This window comes from Oncorhynchus gorbuscha, unplaced genomic scaffold (assembly GCF_021184085.1).
Source record: "Oncorhynchus gorbuscha isolate QuinsamMale2020 ecotype Even-year unplaced genomic scaffold, OgorEven_v1.0 Un_scaffold_1193, whole genome shotgun sequence".
Classification (NCBI taxonomy): domain Eukaryota; kingdom Metazoa; phylum Chordata; class Actinopteri; order Salmoniformes; family Salmonidae; genus Oncorhynchus; species Oncorhynchus gorbuscha.
The window spans coordinates 16958-30000 of NW_025746046.1; the positions used below are offsets into that span (position 1 = coordinate 16958).

General features: G+C 44.1%; 1 long non-coding RNA gene across 1 annotated transcript in view; it reads right to left on the reverse strand.

Annotated features, from left to right (window-relative positions):
- Positions 1–251: 251 nt before the first annotated feature.
- Positions 252–13043, reverse strand: part of LOC124021742 — a 17332-nt gene continuing 4540 nt past the window's right edge. The window contains exons 2-5 of the long non-coding RNA XR_006836304.1: positions 9887–9914; positions 2628–2663; positions 2344–2420; positions 252–1439 (exon numbers count right to left, since the gene is read on the reverse strand). This is a non-coding gene — a long non-coding RNA (uncharacterized LOC124021742). The remainder of the gene's footprint in view (positions 1440–2343; positions 2421–2627; positions 2664–9886; positions 9915–13043) is intronic.

Consider the following 13043-nt stretch of genomic DNA (forward strand, 5'->3'; position numbering starts at 1 on the left):
TAGTCTATAGTCATTTGAAACAAGTAAACTGTACATGAAGTGTAAGCTAGTCATACTGAGGAGATGAATGGTGAGGAATATACCTTTCAATTACACACAGAAACAGACACACAACACATGCACACACAACACATGCACACACAACACATGCACACACAACACATGCACACACACGTACAGAAATCATACGTGAAGACATATGCACACGAGCACACAATGCATTTCCAAGAGATTTATTTAAGAATGTGGAAACTATGTTGTGAAAATATTTAACATGTTGGAATACATTCAAGAAAAGAAACCGTGGATGCTCCAAATACATATGCTACATATTGATGCTCCAAATACATATGCTACATATTGATGCTCCAAATACATATGTTACATATTGATGCTCCAAATACATATGCTACATATTGATGCTCCAAATACATATGTTACATATTGATGCTCCAAATACATATGTTACATATTGATGCTCCAAATACATATGTTACATATTGATGCTCCAAATACATATGCTACATATTGATGCTCCAAATACATATGCTACATATTGATGCTCCAAATACATATGCTACATATTGATGCTCCAAATACATATGTTACATATTGATGCTCCAAATACATATGCTACATATTGAGTGAAGAAAGATTCTTCTCTATTCGACCAATGATAAAATGGGGAACATTTGATCCAGCTCCTATTGAGAGAATTTCTGAGAACTATTGACTGAGAGACAGAGAGAGAAAATCAAGAAATATTTGAATAGGAGTTCTGAGAGAGGTCTTGTTTTGTTTCCTGGTATTGCTGAGATCTGAATAGGCCTATCTGATCCCGTCTGACATTTAGTTCTGAGTAGAAGGTTGTCTTGTCTCATGATCCTGAGTGGTGAATGCCGACTCCAACATCCGTGATGCCCTTTGACCTGGGTCGTGTTCATTAGGGTGCCTGTTTTCAAATTTTGTGTAACCCAAATGAAAACAAGTATTTCTTATTGGACAAGTACCTCTCCCTTTCATTTAGTTTTAGACTTTTTTCTTCTGTTTTGTGCCTATTAAACACAATGCTGATTCCTGAGCAGTCACATCCATGGTGAGCATATGACCCATTGTCTGATTACTCACCTTATAAACTGATCCCAGTTCAGTTCCTATGGCGCGAGAGAGGGAGATGATTGGTCCTCCAGGGGTTCTACTGGGTCCCATGGAGCCAATCAGAGATCAAAGAGAACAATTCATTCCTTCATTCTAGCTGAAATCATCATTATCCTGAAGGTTCTCTCTCTCTCTCTCTGTAGTGGGTGTGAGAGTCCCAAAAGATGAACTTCTGAGATTGAGGCAGAGAGTTTAACATAGGATATTGACATCTGCTTTTGAGATCGGGGCTGTTGGCATTATACCTTTAGTGAAAGGTGTTTCAATGATGCTTCACTCATCTGTGGGGAGAAAAGAGAAAATGACTAGACGTTGACACAGACACACACACACACACACACACACACACACACACACACACACACACACACACACACACACACACACACACACACACACACACACACACACACACACACACACACACACACACACACACACACACACACACACACACACACACACACAGCTTCATTAAGGCTGTAAGCCCTAGCCTCCTCGAGGTGCTCATCACTTCTGCCAGTCCCTGGGGAGAGTGGCATTACCAATTACCTGCCACAGGACCCCAGTCTCCTCATTATAACACCCAACGGGACACACAAACACACACACGAGCACACAAATGTGTACTCTCACGCACGCACACACATACACAATTCAGTCCCAATCAAAATCCTATTTTCCCTAACCCCTAAACCTAACCCGTTTTTTCTTACCCATCTTCACTGTGTATAACCTGTATCTGTTGCATCAATATCACACACACCAGATCACTAACACACCACCAGATCACTAACACACCACCAGATCACTAACACACCACCAGATCACTAACACACCACCAGATCACTAACACACCACCAGATCACAACACACCAACAGATTGCTAACACACCACCAGATCACAACACACCAACAGATTGCTAACACACCACCAGATCAGTTCCACAGCACCATATCCACATCCTCTCTCTCAGAATGATCCTCCTCAGTCAGAAGTATTTTAACCAGAACTCTCTCATGCTTCCTCCTGACCTCTAAGGCCTGACAGGAAATTGAGAGTCTTTGTGTCTATAACGGAGGCTGAGAAACACATTGAGACGTGGACATCCTCTCAAACTCACATCCAAACCCAGCACATCTTGTGTAAGAACAATACTCAGCCTGTCTCTGTATGACTGTTACCTTGGTGTGTTCCCATCTGGATAGGAGGCATAATGCTCAGGTCTGCTGGTAGTCCCACATACACACCTCCATAGTTCCTGAGAGAAGACACACACACACACACACACACACACACACACACACACACACACACACACACACACACACACACACACACACACACACACACACACACACACACACACACACACACACACACACACACACACACACACACAGACAGGTCTTGATCACAGTGACCTTCAAGCAAACAAAGTCACACACACACAGGCCATGTTACTCACATCCTTTTTTCTTCTTGTTGTGCAGACTCCTCTGTGCTGTAAACGACATCATCAGTCAGTAATAGTCAGTAACAATTCAGTCAGTCAGTAATAACTCAGTCAGTAATACTTCAGTCAGTCTGTAATAACTCAGTCACTCAGTAATAACTCAGTAAGTCAGTCATAACTCAGTCAGTCAGTCATAACTCAGTCACTCAGTCATAACTCTTGTCAGTCATAACTCAGTCAGTCAGTCAGTCAGTCATAACTCAGTCACTCAGTAATAACTCAGTAAGTCAGTCATAACTCAGTCAGTCAGTCAGTCATAACTCAGTCACTCAGTAATAACTCAGTAAGTCAGTCATAACTCAGTCAGTCAGTAATAACTCAGTCACTCAGTCATAACTCAGTCAGTCAGTCAGTCAGTAATAACTCAGTCACTCAGTCATAACTCTGTCAGTCAGTCATAACTCAGTCAGTCAGTCATAACTCAGTCAGTCAGTCATAACTCTGTCAGTCATAACTCAGTCAGTCAGTCATAACGCAGTCAGTCAGTCATAACTCAGTCAGTCAGTCATAACTCAGTCAGTCAGTCATAACTCAGTCAGTCATAACTCAGTCAGTCAGTCATAACTCAGTCAGTCAGTCATAACTCTGTCAGTCATAACTCAGTCAGTCATAACTCAGTCAGTCAGTCATAACGCAGTCAGTCATAACGCAGTCAGTCAGTCATAACTCAGTCAGTCAGTAATAACTCAGTCAGTCAGTCATAACTCTGTCAGTCATAACTCAGTCAGTCAGTCATAACTCAGTCAGTCAGTCATAACTCAGTCAGTCAGTAATAACTCAGTCACAACTCTGTCAGTCGTAACGCAGTCAGTCAGTCATAACTCAGTCAGTCAGTCATAACTCAGTCAGTCAGTCATAACTCAGTCAGTCATAACTCAGTCAGTCATAACTCAGTCAGTCAGTCATAACTCAGTCAGTCAGTCATAACTCAGTCAGTCAGTAATAACTCAGTCAGTCAGTCATAACTCTGTCAGTCATAACTCAGTCAGTCAGTCATAACTCAGTCAGTCAGTCATAACTCAGTCAGTCAGTAATAACTCAGTCACAACTCTGTCAGTCGTAACGCAGTCAGTCAGTCATAACTCAGTCAGTCAGTCATAACTCAGTCAGTCAGTCATAACTCAGTCAGTCATAACTCAGTCAGTCATAACTCAGTCAGTCATAACTCAGTCAGTCAGTCATAACTCAGTCAGTCAGTCATAACTCAGCCAGTCATAACTCAGTCAGTCAGTCATAACTCAGTCAGTCAGTCATAACTCAGTCAGTCAGTCATAACTCAGTCAGTCATAACTCAGTCAGTCAGTAATAACTCAGTCACTCAGTAATAACTCAGTCAGTCAGTCATAACTCAATCAGTCATAACTCGGTCAGTCAGTCATAACTCAATCAGTCATAACTCAGTCAGTCATAACTCTGTCAGTCAGTAATAACTCAGTCAGTCAGTCATAACTCAGTCAGTCAGTCAAAACTCAGTCAGTCATAACTCAGTCATAACTCAGCCAGTCATAACTCAGCCAGTCAGTCATAACTCAGTCAGCCAGTCATAACTCAATCAGTCATAACTCAGTCAGTCATAACTCTGTCAGTCAGTAATAACTCAGTCAGTCAGTCATAACTCAGTCAGTCAGTCAAAACTCAGTCAGTCATAACTCAGTCATAACTCAGCCAGTCATAACTCAGCCAGTCAGTCATAACTCAGTCAGTCAGTCATAACTCAGTCAGTCAGTCATAACTCAGTCAGTCATAACTCAGTCAGTCATAACTCAGTCAGTCATAACTCAGTCAGTCAGTCATAACTCAGTCAGTCAGTCATAACTCAGTCAGTCATAACTCAGTCAGTCAGTCATAACTCAGTCAGTCAGTCATAACTCTGTCAGTCATAACTCAGTCAGTCAGTCATAACTCAGTCAGTCAGTCATAACTCAGTCAGTCAGTCATAACTCAGTCAGTCATAACTCAGTCAGTCATAACTCAGTCAGTCAGTCATAACTCAGTCAGTCAGTCATAACGCAGTCAGTCAGTCATAACTCAGTCAGTCAGTCATAACTCAGTCAGTCAGTCATAACTCTGTCAGTCATAACTCTGTCAGTCATAACTCAGTCAGTCAGTCATAACTCAGTCAGTCAGTCATAACTCTGTCAGTCATAACTCAGTCAGTCATAACTCAGTCAGTCATAACTCAGTCAGTCAGTCATAACGCAGTCAGTCATAACGCAGTCAGTCAGTCATAACTCAGTCAGTCAGTCATAACTCAGTCAGTCATAACTCAGTCACTCAGTCATAACGCAGTCAGTCAGTCATAACGCAGTCAGTCAGTCATAACTCAGTCAGTCAGTAATAACTCAGTCAGTCAGTCATAACTCTGTCAGTCATAACTCAGTCAGTCAGTCATAACTCAGTCAGTCAGTCATAACTCAGTCAGTCAGTAATAACTCAGTCACAACTCTGTCAGTCGTAACGCAGTCAGTCAGTCATAACTCAGTCAGTCAGTCATAACTCAGTCAGTCAGTCATAACTCAGTCAGTCATAACTCAGTCAGTCATAACTCAGTCAGTCAGTCATAACTCAGTCAGTCAGTCATAACTCAGTCAGTCAGTCATAACTCAGTCAGTCAGTCACAACTCAGTCACTCAGTCATAACTCAGTCACTCAGTCATAACTCAGTCACTCAGTCATAACTCAGTCACTCAGTCATAACTCAGTCAGTCAGTCATAACTCAGTCAGTCAGTCATAACTCAATCAGTCAGTCATAACTCAGTCAGTCAGTCATAACTCAGCCAGTCATAACTCAGTCATTCAGTCATAACTCAGTCAGTCAGTCATAACTCAGTCAGTCAGTCATAACTCAGTCAGTCAGTCATAACTCAGTCAGTCATAACTCAGTCAGTCAGTAATAACTCAGTCACTCAGTAATAACTCAGTCAGTCAGTCATAACTCAGTCAGTCATAACTCAGTCAGCCAGTCATAACTCAATCAGTCATAACTCAGTCAGTCATAACTCTGTCAGTCAGTAATAACTCAGTCAGTCAGTCATAACTCAGTCAGTCAGTCATAACTCAGTCAGTCATAACTCAGTCATAACTCAGCCAGTCATAACTCAGCCAGTCAGTCATAACTCAGTCAGTCAGTCATAACTCAGTCAGTCAGTCATAACTCAGTCAGTCATAACTCAGTCAGTCAGTCATAACTCAGTCAGTCAGTCATAACTCAGTCAGTCAGTCATAACTCAGTCAGTCATAACTCAGTCAGTCAGTCATGACTCAGTCAGTCAGTAATAAGTCAGCCAGTCAGTGATAAGTCCATCACCCCCGGGAGCTCTGACACACGGTCAAACACACGGTCACATCAAACAAAGGTTAATGAATGGCAATATGTTTATCAGGCAGCTTGTTGAGAACTCTGCCTAACTGTCAATATGTTTATCAGGCAGCTTGTTGAGAACTCTGCCTAACTGTCAATATGTTTATCAGGCAGCTTGTTGAGAACTCTGCCTAACTGTCAATATGTTTATCAGGCAGCTTGTTGAGAACTCTGCCTAACTGTCAATATGTTTATCAGGCAGCTTGTTGAGAACTCTGCCTAACTGATATGCTTATCAGGAAGTAGTCCACATTATTTGACTGTCTGACTCATTAATTCTAGGAAATTGTGTTTTTCCTTTTATGGTTGAGAGGCAGGGCCCTGTGGGCAAGGTGAGGACTGAGTGTGAGTGAGACCGGATGGAGATGTTTGTGGTGCCTGGCTGGAATAAACAGAGCAGTAACGTGGAAGGTTCTTCACCTTTAATGATTCTCCACCTACAGCTGTCATACTGACGACAACAGCACATTCTCCACCTACAGCTGTCATACTGACAACAACAGCACATTCTCCACCAACGGCTGTCATACTGACAACAACAACACATTCTCCACCTACAGCTGTCATACTGAAAACAACAACACATTCTCCACCTACAGCTGTCATACTGAAAACAACAGCACATTCTCCATCTACAGCTGTCATACTGAAAACAACAACACATTCTCCATCTACAGCTGTCATTACTGACAACAACAGCACATTCTCCACCTACAGCTGTCATACTGACAACAACAACACATTCTCCACCTACAGCTGTCATACTAAAAAATAAAAACAAATTCTCCATCTACAGCTGTCATTACTGACAACAACAGCACATTCTCCACCTACAGCTGTCATACTGAAAACAACAGCACATTCTCCACCTACAGCTGTCATACTGAAAACAACAACACATTCTCCACCAATGGCTGTCATACTGACAACAACAGCACATTCTCCACCTACAGCTGTCATACTGACAACAACAGCACATCCTCCACCAACGGCTGTCATACTGACAACAGCACATTCTGCATCTACAGCTGTCATACTGACAACAACAGCACATTCTCCACCTACAGCCGTCATACTGAAAACAACAACACATTCTCCACCTACAGCTGTCATACTGACAACAACAGCACATTCTCCACCTACAGCTGTCATACTGACAACAACAACACATTCTCCACCTACAGCTGTCATACTGACAACAACAACACATTCTCCACCTACAGCTGTCATACTGACAACAACAGCACATCCTCCACCAACGGCTGTCATACTGACAACAACAGCACATTCTCCATCTACAGCTGTCATACTGACAACAACAGCACATTCTGCATCTACAGCTGTCATACTGACAACAACAGCACATTCTCCATCTACAGCTGTCATACTGAAAACAACAACACATTCTCCATCTACAGCTGTCATTACTGACAACAACAGCACATTCTCCACCTACAGCTGTCATACTGACAACAACAACACATTCTCCACCTACAGCTGTCATACTGAAAACAACAACACATTCTCCACCTACAGCTGTCATACTGAAAACAACAACACATTCTCCATCTACAGCTGTCATTACTGACAACAGCACATTCTCCACCTACAGCTGTCATACTGAAAACAACAGCACATTCTCCACCTACAGCTGTCATACTGAAAACAACAACACATTCTCCACCAATGGCTGTCATACTGACAACAACAGCACATTCTCCACCTACAGCTGTCATACTGACAACAACAGCACATCCTCCACCAACGGCTGTCATACTGACAACAGCACATTCTGCATCTACAGCTGTCATACTGACAACAACAGCACATTCTCCACCTACAGCCGTCATACTGAAAACAACAACACATTCTCCACCTACAGCTGTCATACTGACAACAACAGCACATTCTCCACCTACAGCTGTCATACTGACAACAACAGCACATCCTCCACCAACGGCTGTCATACTGACAACAGCACATTCTGCATCTACAGCTGTCATACTGACAACAACAGCACATTCTCCACCTACAGCCGTCATACTGAAAACAACAACACATTCTCCACCTACAGCTGTCATACTGACAACAACAGCACATTCTCCACCTACAGCTGTCATACTGACAACAACAACACATTCTCCACCTACAGCTGTCATACTGACAACAACAACACATTCTCCACCTACAGCTGTCATACTGACAACAACAGCACATCCTCCACCAACGGCTGTCATACTGACAACAACAGCACATTCTCCATCTACAGCTGTCATACTGACAACAACAGCACATTCTGCATCTACAGCTGTCATACTGACAACAACAGCACATTCTCCATCTACAGCTGTCATACTGAAAACAACAACACATTCTCCATCTACAGCTGTCATTACTGACAACAACAGCACATTCTCCACCTACAGCTGTCATACTGACAACAACAACACATTCTCCACCTACAGCTGTCATACTGAAAACAACAACACATTCTCCATCTACAGCTGTCATTACTGACAACAACAGCACATTCTCCACCAATGGCTGTCATACTGACAACAACAGCACATTCTCCACCAACGGCTGTCATACTGACAACAACAGCACATTCTCCACCAACGGCTGTCATAATGACAACAACAGCACATTCTCCACCAACGGCTGTCATACTGACAACAACAGCACATTCTCCATCTACAGCTGTCATTACTGACAACAACAGCACATTCTCCACCTACAGCTGTCATACTGACAACAACAACACATTCTCCACCAACGGCTGTCATACTGACAACAACAACACATTCTCCACCTACAGCTGTCATACTGACAACAACAGCACATTCTCCACCTACAGCTGTCATACTGACAACAACAGCACATTCTCCACCTACAGCTGTCATACTGACAACAAAAGCACATTCTCCACCAACGGCTGTCATACTGTCAACAACAGCACATTCTCCACCAACGGCTGTCATACTGACAACAACAGCACATTCTCCACCTACAGCTGTCATACTGACAACAACAACACATTCTCCACCAACGGCTGTCATACTGACAACAACAGCACATTCTCCACCAATGGCTGTCATACTGACAACAACAACACATTCTCCACCAACGGCTGTCATACTGACAACAACAGCACATTCTCCACCTACAGCTGTCATACTGACAACAACAACACATTCTCCACCAACGGCTGTCATACTGACAACAACAGCACATTCTCCACCAATGGCTGTCATACTGACAACAACAACACATTCTCCACCAACGGCTGTCATACTGACAACAACAGCACATTCTCCATCTACAGCTGTCATACTGACAACAACAGCACATTCTGCATCTACAGCTGTCATACTGACAACAACAGCACATTCTCCATCTACAGCTGTCATACTGAAAACAACAACACATTCTCCATCTACAGCTGTCATTACTGACAACAACAGCACATTCTCCACCTACAGCTGTCATACTGACAACAACAACACATTCTCCACCTACAGCTGTCATACTGAAAACAACAACACATTCTCCATCTACAGCTGTCATTACTGACAACAACAGCACATTCTCCACCAACGGCTGTCATACTGACAACAACAGCACATTCTCCACCAACGGCTGTCATACTGACAACAACAGCACATTCTCCACCAACGGCTGTCATACTGACAACAACAACAATAACAACATGGGTTCAATGCCGATTCCCCCTACTCCCCAAATAATGTGTACACTCGTTTGTGCCCCTTTAAGAATTGAAAAGCAGTGGATTAGTGAGAGAAATATGTGCTTGGGGCCAGAGAGAGAGAGAGAGACAACCATACTCACACTTCTTCTTTGGAGGCTTCGGCTGGACCTGTGAGAACAAAGGTATATTCATTTAAGATGGTTGAACGGTCCTCACACCCCTTAACCTTTTCCACATTTTGTTGTGCTACAGCCTGAATGTAAAATTGATTAAATTGAGATTTTTTTGTCACTGGCCTACAAGGTGTTGTGTTAAGGACCAATACAATACAAAACATTGCTGAGTACCATATTTTCAAGCATAGTGGTGGCTGCATCATGTTATGGGTATGCTTGTAATCGTTAAGGACTGGGGAGTTTTTCAGGATAAAAAATAAAAGGAATGGGCCTCCTGAGTGGCTCAGAGGTGTAAGGCACTTCATCACAGTGCTTGAGGCGTCACTACAGACCCGGCTTTGATCCCAGGCTGTGTCACAACCGGCCATGACCGGGAGTGCCATAGGGCATGCACAATTGGCCCAGCGTTGTCCGGGTTAGGGGAGGGTTTGTCCGAGGGGGCTTTACTTGGCTCATAGTGTGCTCTGGTGGTGGGCCGGGCGCCTGCAGGCTGACTCCGGTCATGAGTTGAATAGTGTTTCCTCCGACACATTGGTGCGACTGGCTTCCGGGTTAAGCAGGCGGGTGTTAAGAAGCGGTCATGTTTTGGAGGACTCATGACTTGACCTTCGCCTCTCCTGAGCCCGTTGGGGAGTTGCAGCTATGAGAGAAAATAGCTATGGATATTGCTGTGTGTGTGTGTGTGTGTGTGTGTGTGTGTGTGTGTGTGTGTGTGTGTGTGTGTGTCTGAAATCTCTCCCATCCACTGGCTTTTCTTTTTAAAACAGAGAAACAGAGAAGCCTTGACTGCTTTCAGTGTTCATGAGCTTGGCCATTGTCCCATTGTGAGTGCTGTTGAAAGCATCTTGTACCTGAGTCACCTATCGATTCTGTACTCAGGCTGTCATCAGAGCAGCACTCTGCCCAGTTATAACAGATATATCTGGTCAGGTAGTCATCAGAGCAGCACTCTCCCCAGTCATAACAGATATATCTGGTCAGGTAGTCATCAGAGCACCACTCTCCCCAGTCATAACAGATATATCTGGTCAGGTAGTCATCAGATCACCACTCTCCCCAGTTATAACAGATATATCTGGTCAGGTAGTCATCAGAGCACCACTCTCCCCATCTGGTCAGGTAGTCATCAGATCACCACTCTCCCCAGTTATAACAGATATATCTGGTCAGGTAGTCATCAGAGCACCACTCTCCCCATCTGGTCAGGTAGTCATCAGATCACCACTCTCCCCAGTCATAACAGATATATCTGGTCAGGTAGTCATCAGAGCACCACTCTCCCCATCTGGTCAGCTAGTCATCAGAGCACCACTCTCCCCAGTCATAACAGATATATCTGGTCAGGTAGTCATCAGAGCACCACTCTCCCCAGTCATAACAGATATATCTGGTCAGATAGTCATCAGAGCACCACTCTCCCCAGTCATAACAGATATATCTGGTCAGGTAGTCATCAGAGCACCACTCTCCCCAGTCATAACAGATATATCTGGTCAGGTAGTCATCAGAGCACCACTCTCCCCAGTCATAACAGATATATCTGGTCAGGTAGTCATCAGAGCACCACTCTCCCCAGTAATAACAGATATATCTGGTCAGGCTGTCATCAGAGCACCACTCTCCCCAGTCATAACAGATATATCTGGTCAGGTAGTCATCAGAGCACCACTCTCCCCAGTCATAACAGATATATCTGGTCAGGTAGTCATCAGAGCACCACTCTCCCCAGTCATAACAGATATATCTGGTCAGGTAGTCATCAGAGCACCACTCTCCCCATCTGGTCAGGTAGTCATCAGAGCACCACTCTCCCCAGTCATAACAGATATATCTGGTCAGGTAGTCATCAGAGCACCACTCTCCCCAGTCATAACAGATATATCTGGTCAGGTAGTCAGAGCACCACTCTCCCCAGTCATAACAGATATATCTGGTCAGGTAGTCATCAGAGCACCACTCTCCCCAGTCATAACAGATATATCTGGTCAGGTAGTCATCAGAGCACCACTCTCCCCAGTCATAACAGATATATCTGGTCAGGTAGTCATCAGATCACCACTCTCCCCAGTTATAACAGATATATCTGGTCAGGTAGTCATCAGAGCACCACTCTCCCCAGTCATAACAGATATATCTGGTCAGGTAGTCATCAGAGCACCACTCTCCCCATCTGGTCAGGTAGTCATCAGAGCACCACTCTCCCCAGTCATAACAGATATATCTGGTCAGGTAGTCATCAGAGCACCACTCTCCCCAGTCATAACAGATATATCTGGTCAGGTAGTCAGAGCACCACTCTCCCCAGTCATAACAGATATATCTGGTCAGGTAGTCATCAGAGCACCACTCTCCCCAGTCATAACAGATATATCTGGTCAGGTAGTCATCAGAGCACCACTCTCCCCATCTGGTCAGGTAGTCATCAGAGCACCACTCTCCCCAGTCATAACAGATATATCTGGTCAGGTAGTCATCAGAGCACCACTCTCCCCAGTCATAACAGATATATCTGGTCAGGTAGTCATCAGAGCACCACTCTCCCCATCTGGTCAGGTAGTCATCAGAGCACCACTCTCCCCAGTCATAACAGATATATCTGGTCAGGTAGTCATCAGAGCACCACTCTCCCCAGTCATAACAGATATATCTGGTCAGGTAGTCATCAGAGCACCACTCTCCCCATCTGGTCAGGTAGTCATCAGAGCACCACTCTCCCCAGTCATAACAGATATATCTGGTCAGGTAGTCATCGGAGCACCACTCTCCCCAGTCATAACAGATATATCTGGTCAGGTAGTCATCAGAGCACCACTCTCCCCATCTGGTCAGGTAGTCATCAGAGCACCACTCTCCCCAGTCATAACAGATATATCTGGTCAGGTAGTCATCAGAGCACCACTCTCCCCATCTGGTCAGGTAGTCATCAGAGCACCACTCTCCCCAGTTATAACAGATATATCTGGTCAGGTAGTCATCAGAGCACCACTCTCCCCATCTGGTCAGGTAGTCATCAGAGCACCACTCTCCCCAGTTATAACAGATATATCTGGTCAGGTAGTCATCAGAGCACCACTCTCCCCAGTTATAACAGATATATCTGGTCAGGTAGTCATCAGAGCAC